The 17983-nt window shown below is 34.3% G+C and overlaps 1 protein-coding gene across 3 annotated transcripts in view; it reads left to right on the top strand.

Moving 5' to 3' along the window:
- Positions 1–17983, top strand: part of LOC149820842 (uncharacterized) — a 95458-nt gene that overhangs the window by 13549 nt on the left and 63926 nt on the right. The window contains exon 4 of one of the 3 annotated variants that reach the window (XR_016426524.1): positions 2819–2997. The exons of 1 other annotated variant lie outside the window; for it this stretch is intronic. The gene's annotated coding sequence lies outside the window, so the exon portion shown is untranslated. Of the gene's footprint in view, positions 1–5; positions 407–2818; positions 2998–17983 lie in introns of those variants that run through there. One more of the 3 variants, XR_016426522.1, reaches the window with a different exon arrangement.

The raw sequence follows: 17983 nt of genomic DNA, 5'->3' as shown, positions 1-17983 counted from the left end.
TCCAGGCGGATATTTATTTGGGTACCTGAAAGCATTGTTTGAGTAGGGGTGGACATCTGACTGGGCTTCCGATTTGTTTTCTGGGTGTGCTGCCCATGATTAGCTGCTTTAGCCCTGCCTAGGGGCTTGCTTGCTCAGGGTGTGATTTGTTTGCATTCATGCCTGGAGCACTTTCTTTTTCTTTTGTACCCTTTCATAGTTGAGGCAGACGGTGCCTGTCTTCTTCCACTGGCCTGTTAGCTCACTTTTATCCCAACCTTAGACCGTCCTGCTTTTCTGCATCTCTAGTTGACAAATATGTATATGACAGCTATGGGAGGACTGAGACTTGAATTCATTCGAGTTCCTTTCAGCTGAGTTTTCTGTTATTCTTGGAAGTTATTGGGATTTTTGAAGTTGTTTCTGCTTACAAAGTTGTCTCAATTTTTGTCCATCTTACGTGATTTATTCACCTTTGGCTTGCTTCTTTGCGTGCTTGTTTCTTCTTTTTTATGTGGACTATTTACCAAGAGAATTTTGGAGTTCTGAGAGATTTCATCATCTAAACAAATTCTGAAAAATGACTGTTAAAGATGTAGTTTGATGTAAAAATATTGGTTTTGAATTCATTACCCAATGGCGATGGCTCTGGCAAATTGTATTTCCAGGCTAAGTTTGGTAAAATGGCAGTTATTTGCCATGTCACAGGGAAACTCCATTTTGGCTGCATGTCCCTAGTGACACCAGCGGACATGCTGACTGGGACAGAATTATTTTATTATTTTATTAAATAATGTTTTATTACATTATAATTTTATTTTAATAAAAACAAATTTTTAATGTTAAAATATTTAAAAATAGTTTTTTATTGATTAAAAAACTCCTTGTTCTCGCCTCCCATTTTTGAAAAAAAATCGAATCTGAATCCCATGTTCTCGAGTGCTCGAATCATTGTTACATGTTATTTTGGATGGGCATCGAGAATGGCCCCACTCTGATGAATCTTAGTAGTCAGGTAGGTCATGGTTTGGGGGTATAAGAGCAGATTTCAACTTATGAGATCGTCCAAGACCTGAATTCGGACTTGTTATGAGTGATTGCACCGGATGCCTATGAAGCCTGGTTATGCCCGGCGACTCATCTTCACCCAATAACCGCAAAGAATTCCATTAACGAGAGGATGATTACAAAGCGTAAAACCAGAATGGCCTTATAAGTTAATACCTGCTCGAAAAAATCAGATTTACCAAAACTTTGCGGCTGTGACGTATGGACTTGTTTGACAAAGACGGCACATTCTCGTAAGCAAATTGACAAGGGACATTAATCATGATTTTTTTTAGAAAGCTACCAAGCAGGCTATTTTTTGGTAGTGGTGGTAAACGAGCAGAATGAATACAATTGAACTTGGCTCATTCTTGTGGCAGGCCGATTATGACGAGCCTGAGTTAGCTGAATGAGCTGAGTTAGATCAAACTTGTTTAAAAAAAAGTACTTTTAAAATTAAAATTAATATAATTTGTTCTTTAAACCTATTGGGCCATGCTCAAATTGGCTCATTTACAAAATAAATGCATTATTTCAAAGTTGTAACCAATAGGATTTGAACTCAAACTTAATTGCTTGCAACCTACACTTTATGATATAAAATATATGTAAAATATTTTAGTTATTAGTTAACGAGTTTATACGAGGGTAGTCAAGTCGAGGCCCTTTTATTCATGTTTGGCTTGTTGAGCCAAACTTTGCAAGTTCAAACGAGTTATTTGCGACTTAAAACACACGATAAGCTATGAGCAACTTGTCTCGTTTCTCAGCTCTGGTTGTAGGACTCCTCGAGGGTTGAACTTCTCATTAAAAGGAATACGTGCACACTGATTACAATCACAAGCAAACGAAGTGTATTCGGCCTAGATGACACAAAGTTGGTGAATTTAATTCCCTGAACTATGTGCTTGATTTTACTCCGTTTCTCCCATTTCCTGCTGAAATTGGCAGAACGGGACTGATGATCAGTTTGCTCCAAAAGATTGTTTTCAGGTCTCTCTCTTCACTAAATCCTCTGAGAGGAAACACGATAAACGGTTGGGGGTGGGGTGTTGTGTGTTCTCCCCCGAAGACGAGGGGTTTGCTACAGTGCATGTTCGGGGGTCCGAATGAGTGCCACATATATAAGCATGTGGGGCTTGTATCCCTGTGTGTATCAGCATCGTCGGAGTCCGGTGTGGTTGCAAAGACTTAAGTACCCTTTCCCGCCATGAAACGATGGTTCGAGAAAAGGACAAAAATGTCCTCCATCCAGAAAAGAGAGGATGATCTTAACTCTTCAAAAAGTTCAAACATTTTGTTTTTGCCCTAAGCAGTAAACTCCTATGCTGCCAGTGGATCACCCTTTGATGACGCACCATCTGCTGTAACAGGCACTCCCTTTGACGATGCACCCTTTACCGTCGTCTGCTGCCTTCAGAGCACCTTTTGTCGTCGTCTTGAATCCAGGTTCCCACCTTGGTTTTTAGCTTGTGTTACAAAACATTGGCGCCTTCTCGTTCCTGCCTTGTGTTATAAAACATTCCCGGGTTCGTTCCTACCTCATGGAGATAACTATAAATCGATCAACTGGTTCGTTCATTGGTAGGCGTTATAGGGGCATTTGTCAGACATCTCTTTTTACACTCTTCTCTTCTTCATTTTTGTTAGGCAATATCGAAAAAAGCAATGACGCATAAACATTCCAACAAGTGCCATTATGGCGTCGTGAGTACCTTTCCATGTCATCATGCTATTGTTGAAGAACGTATGTCATTGTGAGTGCCATTAAGGCGTTGTTTTGTTATTGCAGGTGGATGTATTTTTGACAGTTGAAAAATTAAAGATATTTGTAGGACGCTGGGACCTGTTGACAAGAATGCTTGGTTACAAATGCGAGGAAGGGCCTCTATCCCATTCAGTATCATCCATTCACTCAGTATATGCAATGTATCACAAATCACGGTTGTAGTAACATATTATCGATTTGTGAGATATTGTTTTGTTTGTTAATATCGATTTGTAAGCTATTATGCTGAATTTTCGTATCGATTTGTAATATATTATGCGATATGTATATCGATTTGTAAGATATCAAGTGTTTTGCAGTGTCAATTTGTAAGCTATTATGTTGAATTGCTGTATCGATGTGTAATATATTATGTGATATGTATATCGATTTGTAGTATGATTTTAAAATGTGTGTGTGCGGAAATATATTATTGCGCGCTTGCGGTGGCGATTTGCGTATTCAAATCACTTCTTATTTAGCAATTTCTATTGAAATCACTTCACAGCGTCGTAGATATAATTAAATCGTTGTCACGTGAATCGCTATAGTCAATACACATATACAATAAATCGTTTCTTTTATTGGCATGGTAAATAACAACTTGATGCATAGTATAAGTAATAACAAATCGTGGTTGCTTTTATACTATGATTCATTCATTCGTTTCTTTGACTTGCTTAAGTAATCAATATTCGTTGTTATATGCATCTTGAGTAAATCATAGTAAACATATGTGTTGGCTAACACAAATTGATATCTTGCTTATCACAATGGTGAGCTTATCATCTAGTTGCAATGAAGATGATGTATCTCAATCATTGGAAAGTTATAGAGAAGTGAACATCTATACTAATGATGCACCTGAAGAAGTGAACATGTGCACTAATGATGCATATGATAAGAAGGGTGCAAGCATTGGATTCACTCTTGACTTGAATGTTTCAGCAGAATAAATGCAATTCGATAATGAGGTAGACGATCATGACAGTACACTTGATAAAGGTGCAGACACTAAAAATGTACATGATAGTACACTTGACTTTGTTCCCGTAGAAGGAATGCAATTTAATAATGAGAAGTTGCATATAAATTTTACAATGATTATGCCTTAAAACTTAACTTCAGTGTTAGAAGGTATTCTTGGTCAAAAAATGCACAAGGTGTCGTGGTGAGAAAGACATATGTTTGTTCTAAGAAAGGTTGAAAGAAGTCAAGTGAAAATCCAACAAGGAGCAAGTCAGATTCAAGATGTGGCTGTCCAGCGAAAATAATGTTAAGAAGACTTCTGAATGAGAAATATGTAATTCGTACTTTAATTAGTGATCATAACCATGAATTAGTAGCTTCATTTATGACTCCTATGTTAAGGTCACATCGTAAAGTAACTGAAGTGCATGCTGTAATTGCTGAAATAGCTGATAACGTTGGCATTGCACCAAGGAAGACATATAATTTGTGCGCACACATAGATGATGGCCGTGAGAATGTGCCATTCACACCTATGGATCTAAGAAACCACTTGAGAAGAAAGAAGACAAATAACATGAAGAATGGAGGATTATGTTGTTTAGTTGATTACTTACAGAAGAAATCAAGCAATGACCCTGATTTCTTTAGTGCAATGCAACTGGATGAAGATGGATATGTTGTGAATATGTTTTGGGCAGATTCAAAGTCAAGAATAGATTATGAATGCTTCAATGATGTGTTTATTTTTTAAACGACAATGAAGATTAATACTGAACAATGGCTATTTACGCAGTTTGTCAGAGTGAACCATCACTCATAGAGTTGCATATTAGGCGTCACTTTTTTGTATGACCAAACCAAGAAAAGCTTTGAGTGGTTGTTTAGAGTATTTACACAGGCAATGAATGTGAAGCACCTTGAAGCTCTACTTACAGATGGTGATCACGCAATTACGGCTGTAGTGTCTCATGTATGGCCAGATGCAGATCATCGCCTATGTTTGTGGCATATCTTTCAAAATACAATAAAGAACATACGAAACATATTTAATCAGGGTTTGATAAAAAGTTTACAAGGTGTGTACTTGAGAGCATAGATGAGGTTACCTTTATGTCTGATTGAAAGGAAATGATTCGGATGTACGATCTTGAAGACTGTATGTGGTTACAAAATTTATATGTAGACAAAGAGAAGTGGGCATTGGCATATGAAAAACAATACTTTTGTGCAGGTATCATAAGCACACAAAGAACTGAATCTATGCATGCCGCACTGAAGAAAACCCTGTATTCATGTTTAATAATGTTTTCCTTCATGGAACAATATGAATTATTTATAGACGGTCTTAGACAGAATAAGCTTGAACAAGATGTGAAATGCTTCAACACCCGCCCTATAACTTTGGGCATGTAAATATTGATGCGACCTGCAGATCTGTATACACTAACTATATTTGAATGCACTACGAAGGAGGTTATATAGGTCATAAATTGTAACATAGAAGGACGTATGCAATATAAGAATATGTGCAAATACCATATTGTATGGAAGGGCGAAGAGCAACCAAAAAGGAAAAAAGTACATGTTACGTACAATGTTGACAACGAAATAGTTGAATGTATGTGCAAAATGTTTGAATTCAAAGGTATTTTATGTCGTCATGCATTAAAGGCACTTAATCAAGAGAAGATACAAGAAATACCTAAGTCATATTTAATGCAAAGATGGATGAGACAAACAAAAATTGAACTGCTAGATACAGATAATGTTAGTTCATCTGGTGTTGATGAGAAGTGTCACATAGCTTCCCATTACCAACAATTATGTAGGTCACTTATGCATGTTGCAGATTTGACATCAAAAAGTGAAGAAACCTATGCATGCATGAGAAAAGTGTCAATGGAGTTACTTGAAAATGTGCAGTTAATTCACCATCAATCTGTTGTAACTCATGAAGACCAATTCAAGAAAATGAGAGCGAATGTGAAAATCATGCTTCCCTTGACCCGCATGAAAAGTTGCGTCGAAGCGTAGACATCATCTTCAACAAGTCAGAAGTCAACGTTGTAGATTATGAGAGAAAAATTCACCTAACAAAGGGTATCAAAAGGAAACTTGCTTTTGATCGCAGTCGTCGAAGGACAAAGGCTGCACTAGAATTGGTTGGCAAGAAAAGGTCTAAAAAACAACCATCCCCTAAGCAAAAGCAACTAAGCCCTTCACATGAACAGGTATGCAATACATTATATTGCTTTCCATGTAAATTGCATTACGTGCAACTTATCAATATCTAACTTGTATAATTTTCAACATGCAACAATACCCTACAGACGTGCACTATAACATTGGAACCTTCAATCCTCTCGACCGATTTGAGTGGAACGATGGCATCAGTTTTACAAGTCTTTTGGTATGTAATCAATGTTGGAAGAATGCTTGCATTTCTTGTAAAACTTAATATGTCGTTTTATATTGTTCTGTTTCATGACAGACTCAGTTCAATTCAAAAGTGAGCAATGGAACACCGGAATCGCGTGTGAATTCTTCAGCTATATAATTGTATTTTATTGTATTAACATTTTTAATCATTATAATATGTATCATTCACATGTATAAATCATTGTCTCATCTAGCCTACAGGGCTACAATTTTGATACCATTGGTAAATCGTTGTTGTTCAGTACTTATACCATTAGTAAAAATTGTTGTCTCATGTAGCCTTCACATGTACAAATAATTGTAGATACAAAATACTTTTTTCCTTTTATTGCGATTTTTATTTATGAATGCTAAACGTGTGATGACAATTTATAATAATGGGTTCTTACTAATATAGCATTTACTAACTTCCCCCATTTGGTAAATCACTAGTATAAAATCGTTAACGTTGACACGTTTGTGGTTATAAACCACTCCTATGCATGATCGCTTTTAAACCGTTGTAGCTTAATTTTTATACCATTAGTATATCGCCTTTAGGGTGATTTATTTGGTAGATAAATTGTGATACCATGTAGTGTCCTATCGTGAATTACATACTGACGTCTATGTCAGCCAAAACTAGATGAAAATTATACTATTCATTATTACAAATCATGGTAAAAGTTTAAGTACAAATCGTTGTCTCATCTAGCCTTCACATATACACATCGTTGTACATATACTGTATTTGAATCATTGCGCAAATTTTTTTGTAAATAAACTATATTAAAAGAAAAAAGTATTGTCTCATCTAACATTCACATATTATTTGTAAATGAATATTGTTATAAATCACGTTGATTTGTATTTATGAAGTTACCGCGACAACGATATGTCTTTGTGAACGATATCGATATGTAATATCGCGATTTACTCATATCGGTTTGCAATTGTTACTAAAATATTATGAACGAAACAGTGAAATCAATTTGCAATTGTTACTTAAATCAGTATTAAGTTATAAATCGATTTGTATTTATGAAGTTACCTCAATTTTTACTTTACTAAGTCTAAACATCGTGTCGATTTGTATACACGTTCGCAAAACACTAATCTATGTAAAACCCTAATATAAATTTGCGTAAAACCTTATTCTATGTAAAACCCTAATATAGATCTGTGTAAAACCCTATTCTATGTAAAACCCTACCTGACCCGACCCGTTGTCCAGGTCTAAAACCCTAATCTATTTAACCTATCTTTCTCTTTTTTGCGGCAGTACAACTCTTTCTTCTTCTTCTTCTTTTTTCTCCTTCGCCTTCATCATCTTCTTCTTCTCTTTCTTCTTCTTTCTTGTATTTTTCTTTCTTCTTTATTCTTCTGTGTTCCTTTAACCTGTGCTTGATAGATGAGGTTTGATGCTGATAACCTAGTTGTTTCACGCTGTGAGGAAAGATCTGGATAATCTTCGATGATGATTATGGTGGTCATCTTCTGTGTATACATGGATATATTCATGACACATACGACTATAATGTATTTTTCGCGAAGTATATCGAAGTGTACGCAGAATATAATGACCATAATCATCCTCAATCGTTGTCGCCATACCGTAGCAAGCACAAATATTCTGCATGATAGACAGGGGGTGATGTTGATGACCATCTATTTGATCTCTATATGTCGGACCCTCCATCGTTCGCAAACTATCTGCCTAATCTTTGATATACTTCATGACAAATATGCTATAGTCGTGCGGGCTCCATCTTGTCTGCCTGTAGAAACATATCGATGATGAAGGGATCCCATACATTCTGCAGCTCCATCTTCTTCGCTTGTTATGCCTTCGAAGCACATCACTATTTGGACGTGAGGATGATATTAATGATGATGTTTGTCTTCTTTGATGATGATAGTCATGTATTGTATCTAAGCCAAACCATTAGTCATGATGTATTATAACTAAATACTCATATTTTTTATAAATAAATGTCGTTGTAAATCACGTTGATTTGTAGTTATAAAGTTACTGCGATAACGATATGTCTTTGTGAATGAAATTGATTTGTATTTATGAAGTTACATCCATTTGTATCGTTGAAGTTACCTCAATTTGTACTTTACCAATAAACATCATGCCATTTTTTTATTGTTTTTCCTTTTCGCCTTTTATGAATCAGTCATTGTGTAAATCACGATAGGAGATATCATGATAGAACACTTCCTCTATAAAAAACAAATCGATATCAAGTTATATTTATGAAGTAACCACGACAATGATGTCTTTGTTTGTCTTTGTGAACGATATCGATATGTAATATCACGATTTACTCATATCGGTTTGCAACTGTTACTAAAATATTGTTTTAGTATAAAACTTAAATCGATATCAAGTTGTAAATCGATTTGTATTTATGAAGTTACTGTGCTTTGTACTTTACTAAGTCTAAACATCGTGTCAATTTATGTAAATCATGATAATGGGGATGATGCTGATGATGAAGTCTGTTTTCTTTGATGATGATGGTCATGTATTGTATTTAAGCCAAACCATTGGTCATGATGTATTGTAACTAAATACTCTCATTTTTTGTAAATGAATATGATTGTAAATCACGTCGATTTGTAGTTATGAATTTTTATACTCGTTTAGTAAAATTGAATTTTTATTTCAACCTAGAGAGATTTACATAATTTGTATACACAGTCTAACATAATTTGTATACACAGTCTACAAAATCTGTTAGAAATCTCTGTACATCATATTACTCCTGGGGGGGGGGTCGCGTCGTTCATTGCCTTCTAGGTATTCTTGTCGGCTGAGTTTTTTTCTCTTCCTCAATTAGAAACTTTGTTAATTTTTTGCATAGTTCTGTGCGGAATCCAGGTATATCATCTTGCAACAAAAAGGTAATGTGACACCAATATATAAATTGATTCCCCAATAATATAGAATAATAAAATATGTTTAAGTGTAGAGCATACATCATCCAAATGAGGTTTCTGTCCATTGTATATTACTTCAATATACTTCATTACAGATATGCCACAATCGACGCCATTATTTTGTAAAGGAGCATCGTGTGCACAGTGAAACCTCCACTCGCCAATGTCGACACCCAAGACGTCTTTGACAAATCCCTCCTGTGGTTAATGCATAAGCAAGTAAATTCTGGGCCACCGTACAAGATACAATACACTTATAGATAAAAACTTACCAAATGAATAATGTCACGTTGTATACCAATGTGAAAGTCCAATGAGTTGTAGCATCATATTTATTTTTTTCGTAAATCCATCACGTATAAGACCCAATGCTCACAAGATTGCCACAATGTAAGAATCAATATCTGCAAATCGATAATAAAATATTTTACAAATCGATATAGAAATTCATATTGATAGTTTAGAATCAGCATACAAATCGATATAATGTCTTGAACAACAGGTTTCTTAACTTACCTTTTTACTTGACCAAAATTCTCTGCAGTGATCATTGTTACCCCAACATTGTAGTCCATCTTGAAATCCAATGGCATATGGTAGTCGACGAACAAAACTCTGTTGAACGAAACAATGATAATAGTAAGGTTAAAACACGAAGCAAGAAGAGTAAATAAAAAAAAATAAACAGATAAGAGAACCGATATACCATGAAATAAGGGGTGACGACGTGTCTAGTATTGGTTGTTGCGTTGCTTTGAATATACATGACAGAGTCGTATATAGTCTGTTTGCAACAAATATGCATGTGTTAACATACATACCCATGGCATACATAAATATATAACTGATAGTGGTTTCATACATACACGATTACTGATAGTGTTTCTTTATATAAATTCATCTTGCAGCCGATTGATGTTATCTTGGATCCCTTTGTTTAGTTTTCATACACCTTTTTTTGTGGATGTTCCACTGACATTAGTAGAATATTCAATAAATGATCTGTCACATTATATTGCAATTCCTTTCAATAGTACACAAAACAAATTGAATATACGACATAAAAGAGACAAATTTTGAAGAAACTCATCACAAAGTTTAGAAAATATATGCTTAAATCGCCGTCGCTGGCCGTGTAGCTGTCGTCATCTCCTTTCTCAACATCGATACCCCCTTTGCAATGAAGCATGTTATATGTTTGACTCACGAACATGTCGTTTATAACGAAAGCGTTGGTTTGTCTATTCCTTACTGACGAAGCAAAGCAAGGCGACACCCTCTTGAACTTATGCGACGTGTCATTCATTTATAAAGGAAACGTCGTTTCACATACTGCTTGTTTTAAAAAATCATGCACAAATAAATTACATTGCGCATTAATTAAAAAATGTTGTTTTATTTGCCATTTATAAAAAAGAATTATAACTGGTTGCAAGCCAATTGGTATCAAGCAATGATATGTCTTTGTGAACGAAATTGATTTGTATTATAACTAAAATATTGCTTTAATATAAAACTTAAATCGGTATCAAGTTGTAAATCGATTTGTATCATTGAAGTTACCTTGATTTATAGTTTACTAAGTCTAAACATTGTGTCTATTTGTTTATTTTTTTTCTGCCTTTTATGAATCAGTCATTGTGTAAATCGTGATACGACATATCGTTCACATAGATAAAGCTCGAATAGGAAAATCACAATAGGATATTCAAACAGATTTGGTGGAATGGGATGCATTTGATTGAATTGATGGGTTTAGGTAGGGGAGTGATTGGATTGGGTTGGTTGTGAGATCCATTTAGCTCTCATCAAATCCAAACCCAATCTAAACTACTACACACACACACACACACACATATATATATATATATATATATATATATATATATATATATATATATATATATATATATATATAATTAAATTTATTTGGGTATCAATGAACCCAAATTCTATTTATTTAAGTAGGATCCATTTGGTATTTAGATAGATCCTAAACTTAAACCCTAAACCCCAAACCCCAAACCCTAAACCCTAAACCCTACAATCTAAAACCCTAAAACCCTAAATCCTAAACCCTAAACCCTAAGCCCCAAACTGTAAAACCCTAAACTTAAACCCCAAACCCTAAAGCCTAAAGCCTAAACCCTTAAAACCCAAAACCCTAAACCCTAAACCCTAAACCCTAAACCCTAAACCCTAAACCCCAAACCCCAAACCCTAAACCCCAAACCCCAAACCCCAAACCCCAAACCCCAAACCCTAAGCCTAAAGCCTAAACTATAAACCCTAGCGATTTACTCATATCGATTTGCAACTATTACTAAAATATTGTTTTAATATAAAACTTAAATCGGTATCAAGTTGTAAATCAATTTGTATCATTGAAGTTACCTCGATTTATAGTTTACTAAGTCTAAACATCATATCGATTTGTTTATTATTTTTCCTTTCTGCCTTTTATGAATCAATCATTGTGTAAATCGCGATACGACATATCGTTCACATAGACAAACTCGTAAAAGCAAATCATGACAGAACACTTATTAAAAAAAGATTTATACACTTATAGAATGTCATATTACAAAAAAGAATTATAGAATTACAATAGAGAATTATAGAATTACAAAAAATAATTATTCGGACGTCGATTTGTATTTATGAAGTTACTACGACAACGATATGTCTTTGTTTGTATTTATGAACAATGTCAATATGTAATATTACGATTTACTCATATCGGTTTGCAACTGTTACTAAAATATTTTGAATAAAACAGTGAAATCGATTTGCAATTGTTACTTAAATCGGTCTTAAGTTATAAATCAATTTGTGTTTATGAAGTTACCTTGATTTGTACTTTACTAAGTCTAAACATCATGTTGATTTATATACACGTGCATAAAACCCTAGTATATGTAAAACCCTAATATAGATTCGTGTAAAACCGTATTCTATGTAAAACCCTACCCGACCTGACCCATTGTCTAGGTCTAGAACCCTAATCTATTTAACATCTCTTCCTCTTTTCTGCGGCACCACAACTTCTTCTTCTTTTTTTTCCTTCGCCTTAATCTTCCTTCTTCTTTTTTCTTGTATACCAGAGCAAGCACAAATATTCTGCATGATAGATAGGGGGTAATGTAGATGACCATCTATTTGATTCATTCCTACTATCGTACCCTCCAGCGTTCGCAAACCATCCTTCGTAGTTAGAAAAAATATTTGCCTAATCTTCGATATACTTCATGACAAATATGCTAGTCGTGCAGGCTGCATTTTCTCTGCATGTTGGGATCCATACCTTGTGCAACTTGTTCACTTCTGCCTCGAAGCTTTCTGCACTAGCAAGCTAGATTTCATACGCACCTGAATTGCACTCTAAGCACATCACTATTTGGACGTAGGGATGATACTGATGATGACGTTTGTTTTCTTTGATGATGATGGTCATGCATTGTATCTAAGCCAAACCATTGGTCATGATGTATTGTAACTAAATACTTATAACTTTTGTAAATAAATATGGTTGTAAATCACGTCGATTTGTTGTTATGAAATTACTGTGACAACGATATGTCTTTAATTGTCTTTGTGAATGAAATTGATTTATATTTATGAAGTTAACTCGATTTGTATTGTTGAAGTTACATCGATTTGTACTTTACTAAGTCTAAACATCATGTCCATTTGTGTATTATTTTTCTTTTTTGCCTTTTATGAATCAGTTATTGTGTAAATCATGATACGTACAAATCATTTGAGTCTTTTATCAATCATTTTGTCAATTTGTTTATTATTACCTCAATTTATACTTTACTAAGTCTAAACATCATATCAATTTGTTTATTATTTTTCTTTTTTGCCTTTTATGAATCAGTCATTTTGTAAATCGCAATAAGACGTATCGTTCACATAAAACACTTCTATAAAAAAAGTCATGCTCTTATAGAAAGAACTATATAATTATTAAATGTTATGTTACAACAAAAAATTATAATTGGTTGCAAGCCAATCAGTATCAAGCAAATTGCGATAGCACGTAGCCTTCATACGTACAAATCATTTCCGCCTTTTATCAATCATTATGTAAATCATGCTAGAAAGATAACTCGTAAAAGCAAATCATAATTTCTGCAGTATACAATGCTAAACGCTTCGTCGATTTTTTTTATGAAGGTCGAACATTACAATGATTTGTTCAGTGGCACTTGTGTGTTACACTTATTAAAAAAAGAATTATATATTTATAGAATATCACGTTACAAAAAAATTTTTATAGAATTACAATAAATAATTATCGGGATAAAAAATCACATAATATTTATTCAGTGGCACTTGACGACTAAGATGGACTATGACATACAAATCATCTCTTTCTTTTCCTTGGTAGACTCTCTTTCCTCAGTGGCCTCTTGGTTCCCTCGATCTTATTAAAACTACTGACAATCATCTCTATCAGTGTACTATATTGTGACCACATTTGTCTTCCCAAAATTTTCACCTACTTTCGTAACTACATATTCTCTCTCTCTCCAACACCTTGTTATCATAGCAAAATTTTCCCCCTTCCTTGCGAGAGAGAAACGAATTTCGCGAGTCAAACTCTACCAAAGTTTTGAAAATGATTTTAAAAATTTACTCGCCTCCGTTTTTAAAATTTGCGGGAAAATTCCGTGGAATGGGATCCGCCTGTCGGTACGAGGTTCAACCGTTCCTGGCGCCTTTACCAGGGGTAATTGAACCAAGGATCAATTACGTGCTTTAATTTGACTCAAATAGCTAAATTATGCTCTATTTTTACTAGAATGCACAAAGAATCAGGCTTGTGCTATGAAATTTTTTAAAAAATGCAAGTTTGAGAAACTATGATGTTTGCTTTGGAAAATTGAAATGCATTTGGAAAATGATTGGAAAAGTGCTTGAAATTGGAGTTTTTGGGAAAATCATTGAATTTCATTGGAAATCAGAAATTTGCATTGAAAAGTGATTTCTCAAGAAAACTTGAAAATCTGAGAAAATTGGTTTTGAGATTGGAAACTTGGAATTGCTTTTATAAGAAAATGGATTTGAGAATCTTGAGAAAATCTAAGAAATTTATTGGAAAATGACTTTTGAAATGGAAAATGAATTCTCAGGAAAACTGGAAAATATGAGAAAATCGATTTCTGAAAACTTGGGATTTTGAGAAAATCAGATCCTGAGAAAGACTTGGAAATTCTTGAGAAAATTGAATTTTCTGAAATTGAAATTGGAAAATGAGTTTGAAAATAATGCAATTTGAATGATATGAATGAATGAATATGAATTTGAAAAGGGAATTTCATTGAGGAATTGGGAAATCCTTTTGAAACTTTGAGAAATGCAGTGCATTTTTGAAGTTAGCCTAAGAGTGTAGGCTGAATGTGGCTGATATAAAGATCATAAATCTTGGTTTTCTTCGTATTCTGACTATGGCCATAAATACGAATCCCACCGAGTTTATAAACTCCATAAGAGCTTGTGCACGTGCCATTCGTGTAAACCATAGTGAATTTGAAATAATGTGCATGAATCATACATCACATATTGAAATTTGCATAAATTAAACTATATGCAATGCAACCCTATTCTAAGCAGAAAAGTAACTCTTATTCCAAATTATTACATTTGAGGTTACATTGAATTGAAATAAAAAATAAAAGCTAAGTCTTCTTCTTGAATGTTCCTGCAAAACTAGAAAAAAAAGTTAGCACAAAAATGTAGGTTTTTCTGAATTTATCCAAAAATATGGAAAATTATCGGATATTATTCAGATATAAACCCAGAATCATACCCCCTTTGATATAAACATGAAAAAAAATAATGAATAAATTTTGAAAATAAACTTGAAAATTCGAAATTGGGGTCAAAATGACCAAAATACCCCTGATGACCTTGAAAACAGGGTTTTATGAAAGATTTTTTTTGTAAATTTTGGAATTTTGAAAATCAAATGAAATAAATCAAACATAATATGATAAAATATGATGATATGCATGAAATTTTGGAGAATTAGAAATTGAAATTTCGAAATTTAGGTCAAAATGACCAAAATACCCTGATAACAAGACTATGGCCTTGAAACCAAGGTTTTCTGAAATAAATTTTGTAAAATTGAAAAATATGAAATGCAAATGAGATTAAAATTAACCCTAATATGATTCTACATGCTCATGTACATGATAAAAACCCTAAAATGGCGAAAATATCATAAAATATCAAATTTAACTTGATTTTCGCCTGATTTTCGCTTCTGAATTTAAAGATAAACTAACACATGGAGCAAATGAACTTGGAATTAAACCAAATTTGGCATGGACACCTAAAATAACCCTAGAAACATAATGGAGCTCTAAAATCTATTTTTTTGTATTTTTAAATATGGAAATTCAAATAAAAACCCTAAATTTTGTGATTTTTGCCTAAAATGTTGATTCTAAAGGGGATTTAGGATATCAAATTTCCATAAAAATTTCCCACATTTCATGGGGTGACAGAGGACAGTAAGGCAAGGATTTTTTCTATTAACACTTTCTGATTTTGACCTACGGTCGGAGCTGTACCAGTCCGGCAAGTCGGATCGGAATCCGGCGACTCTAGGATTTAGGGGAAACAGACAGGTTTCGGTAGAAAACATGGGAAAAATGGTAGACAGATGGGAAAAAGGCTTAAATTGTGGGAAAATGTCCCTGACAAACAGAAGAAGATTTCCTATTTTTACAGAATTGGGATTCGGGTTACGGTTTGGAAAGAGGCATGCTGTTATCAGAGACCCGAATCTCTGGAATTTCGGGATATTGAAATCTGTCCGACAGAAATGCAAATTTCGGAAAAAATACTGAAACACTTCAAAAAATTCCTAAATTTTGGGCAATGACAAAACACTATGTGAGGAACAACTTTCATGTTGAAAGTTTTTGCATAAAAGCTATGGATTGAACGGATTTGGTGAATTAAGTTCTGTCTATACCCTGACAAAAGAAAATCAAGATTTTCCCAATGGTCTGGGAAATCCGATTTTTTTTAGAGAGTAAAACTAACTGAAAAAACTTCAAAATTTCCAGATCATTAGTAGATTCGATTATGAATCCACTGTGATTTTTAAAGAATGATTCAAATCCCCCACAAGGGCGAATATGAAGGTTCTTGTCTGCTAAAGCAGGAATTGAAATCTCAGAGAGAGAGAAAACCCAATTTAGGGTTTGGTTGGTTTAGAAGGGTTCCGAAACTCGAACAAATTCAAATTTTTGGCAAAAGATCATAGACAAATAATAACATCTATCATAAAATTTTCAATATTTTTGAATGAAAATCTTTACATGAAATCATAACTGGACTACATGCCTAAATGTAAAACCTATAAACTAACAAGATATGCATTAATGAACTGGTGAAATATATCTAATGAAATAAATCAAAAGCAATACCTAAATTATACCATTTATATGAAAACAAAACATAGGAAAAGCATGGAGGCAAAATATTGATTTGATATAGCAATTGAAATGAGGGGTTCAATCCATTGGCTGGATGAATCCTCTCATTTATGTATGCATTATCATGAAAAGTAAAAGAAAAAAACAAACAAACAAACTCTCATTGTTTCCTATCATCTAGCATCACCAAGAGGGTCCTATTTCGATAGACCATCAAGAGGCAAACCATACAGCACGTGGCATGATTGACACAAACGTGAATAGGCCTTACCTTGGGAGCAGTTGCAGCTATGGAGACCTGGAACGCTGGTTGGCGTCTGCAAGTGTTGGAACGGGTGCTGAAACTTTTGCTGATGAAGATTTGAAATCTTGGACTTGAAGGGGCTGCAAGAGGGATGCAAGGATGGGGTTTCAATGGCTGAAAGTTGCAGCCAAGGGATGAGAAAGAGAGAGTTCAAGGGAGAGAGAGAGAGAGAGAGAGAGAGAGAGAGAGAGAGAGAGAGAGAGAGAGAGAGAGAGAGAGACGTGAATTGAGCTTGGGAGGCCAGCCGTTCTTTTTTTCCTTTTGTTTTTGATTGGTAACTTAGGAAAGATAATATCTTTCCCTAAGTTACCATTGATTAATGAAGAAGGCTGTGTAATGCCCAAGGCTACAGCCGTATGGCTTTGGAGGAAGAAAGGAGTAAGGAAGGGAAGAAGGAAAAGGAAAAGGAAAGAAGAGGGGAGAAAGAAAAGGAAAGAAAGGGAGGAAAAGGAGAGGGAAAGAGGAAGAGAAGAAGGAAAGAAGAGAAGAAGGAAAGAGAGAAAGGAAATGGGCTAGGGTGGTCGACCCCCTTGTGGGTCCCACCTTAGGAAAATAAAATAATAAAAAAAATAAAACAAACAAAAAAAATAAAGAAAAAGGTAATTTTTTTTTCTTTTTTTATAAATTAAAACAGAAAATGCAAATGGATGGGCCATCTCAGAGTGGGTCCAAATTCCACTTTTGAAATTCATTTTGACGATTAAAGGGGTAAAATAGTCTTTTCAGAAACTTTCCAGATGAAACGAGCTATTTTTGGCTGTTTTTGAAACGAGCTCGGATTTTGAAGTTCAATACCTCGTTGCGAAGCAAATCCAATGTAGAATTTAAAAATTTAATTTTGGAAGAAATCCAAATTGTTTTTGTTGAGAAAATGCTTCCAAATCTATTTTCAGACAAAACGAGCTATTTTTGGCAGTTTTTGAAACGAGCTCGGATTTTGAAGTTCAATACCTCGTTGCGAAGAAAATCCAATGTAGAATTTAAAAATGTATTTTTGAAAGAAATCCAGATTGTTTTTCTCGAGAAAATATTTCCAAACGAAATGAGCTATTTTTGGCAGTTTTTGAAACGAGCTCGGATTTTGAAGTT

Source organism: Nuphar pumila, chromosome 12 (genome assembly GCF_984573655.1).
Source record: "Nuphar pumila chromosome 12, dmNupPumi1.hap1.1, whole genome shotgun sequence".
Classification (NCBI taxonomy): Eukaryota; Viridiplantae; Streptophyta; class Magnoliopsida; order Nymphaeales; family Nymphaeaceae; genus Nuphar; species Nuphar pumila.
Note: the sequence above shows the minus strand (reverse complement) of the source record. Positions and strands in the feature narration are given on the sequence as shown.